This window comes from Macaca thibetana, chromosome 5, assembly GCF_024542745.1.
Source record: "Macaca thibetana thibetana isolate TM-01 chromosome 5, ASM2454274v1, whole genome shotgun sequence".
Classification (NCBI taxonomy): Eukaryota; Metazoa; Chordata; class Mammalia; order Primates; family Cercopithecidae; genus Macaca; species Macaca thibetana.
In genome coordinates this window covers 1,936,443-1,938,576 of record NC_065582.1, presented here as the reverse complement: position 1 = coordinate 1,938,576, position 2,134 = coordinate 1,936,443, and the positions used below count along the sequence as shown (strand labels likewise).

Here is a 2,134-nt window from a genome sequence, read left to right as displayed (position 1 = left end):
GGTGGAGGTTGCAGTGAGCCGAGACAGTGCCACTGCACTCCAGCCTGGGCAACAGAGTGAGATTGCATCTAAAAAAAAAAAAAAAAAAGAAAACAAATCAAGAATTCTATTCTAACACAAAATTATTTTATTAGACCAAAATGATAGCTTCAACACAAACCTAGAATAGCTTTGACACAGAATTTAACCTAGAAAGAAAATATACTCGGTGAGGATTTTTTCATGAGAAAGTAATAAATGTTACCTCTCCCCTACAAGGGTGCAACCCTCTCCCTGAACCAAAGTTCTTTAGAAGATACAAAGTATTCATTTTCCAAAAATTCACCTTGCTTATGTCTATACCTGTTCACATAAGACAATGAACTAAATGTCTTCACATCTTCGATGAAATGAGCACAAATTGCTACTAGTTTCAGTATTTTTACATTTTTATTTTAAGAATTTTCGTATTTTAAGAAAATGTGGAATGCTTCACGACTTTGGGTGTCATCCTCATGCAGGGGCCGTGCTAATCTCTGTCTTGTTCCAATTTTAGTATATGTGCTGCTGAAGCGAGCGTGGTTTCTGTTTTTTTTTTTTTGGCCAGATTCTGCATGAACATCTTCTATAGAGAAGCCTCCTGCAGGTATCGACAGATTCTTGCATTTTGATTTTTTGTTTTTCTCCACTTCTTACTCATTCTTGAGAGTTTTCACGTTTGACTACTGGTAGTTAATTGTGTCATCGTGTGGCTGAAGGTCTTTCCATGAAGTTAGTGGTGTACCCCCTCTCAGTATTACCGAGGCTAATACCAGGTACTTACAGATCGTTACCTGTGGCTTTCCACTGTAAGGAGATAAATCCTTCTTCAAAGGAAATCCAACACATAGCACACACATGGATAGTTGAAATTCTCATCCAGCCTTTTGTTTATCCAGCATCTATTTGATGCCAGTCTCCATATGTATGCACAGAAATGTTAGAATGCAACGTGTGGAGAAAAATAAAATACCCCAAAACACACACACACACGGTCCCCTCCCCTTGGGTCACTTTTTCTAGACTACAGGTTGCTATGTCAGTTGAATTAATCATGACCAGTACTAAAAAAAATATAAGAGATGTGGGCCAGGCGTGATGGTTCACACCTGTAATCTCAGCACTTTGGGATGCTGAGGCGGGCAGGTCATTTGAGGTCAGGAGTTTGAGACCAGCCTGGCCAACATAGTGAAATCCTGCCTCTACTAAAAATATTTAAAAATTAGCCGGGCGTGGTGGCTCGTGCCTGTAATCCCTCGCTACTCATGAGGAGGAAGCAGGAGAATCCTTTGAGCAGCAGGTGGAGGTTGCGGTGAGCTGAGTTTGCCCCACTGCACTCAGCTTTGGCAACAGAGTGAGACTCCACCTCAAAACAAACAAAAAAAGATTCAGGGCACTCTGCAGCAAAGCTAAGAGTGTTTCATCAGCTGCATGTCCCATGTCCTGTCAAACTGTTTCTTCCAGTGGGTCGTGGTCAGTGGTATGAAAAGTACTGACATAAGGGAGTTACGGTTTAATCCAAGAGGCAAATTCCAACACTAAGGCATTGAAGGAGAGATACGAAGAACCGTGAGCTCATTTATCAGAGGAGGAATTTAATTATCCAAGGAGATCTGGACATACTTCCTGGAGGAAGCGGAAGCTGAAAAGGCAGTAAGTGGAGTGGACGCCCTTCACCCTGAGGTATCTTCCATTAATCCCTGCAGTTCCCTTCTAGAGGTAATCATTGTTGGGCAAATAGACAAACGCAAGCTTGCTTTCTTCTTCAGAATGATGGGTGGTTTAAAAGGAAAACTATTACCAAGTACGAAACAAATCAATTATTTGTTTCTTCTTTTTTTTTCTTTTTCCTTTCTTTTAATTTTTTTCTTTGTTTCTTCTTATCATCTAGATGTGCCTTTGGTCTTGTCCTTCAAAACCTTGAGGGTTTTGCAGAGGTTAGCGTTTGACATGATGGTTCCCATGGCTCTGCAGTAGACCTTCCTATATCGTATGTGAATTTATACACAGGGTAGGGGGACCACAAGGGTAGTAGTTTTATACGTAGACTATCTGGAAGGTTCGTATTTATAAAGCCAAACCCCAAAATAGGTTTTCTTAAACTTTTAAGTTTGTT

General features: G+C 40.6%; 1 pseudogene; it reads right to left on the bottom strand.

Moving 5' to 3' along the window:
• Positions 1–455: 455 nt before the first annotated feature.
• Positions 456–555, bottom strand: LOC126955796 (uncharacterized; annotated as a pseudogene).
• Positions 556–2,134: the final 1,579 nt, after the last annotated feature.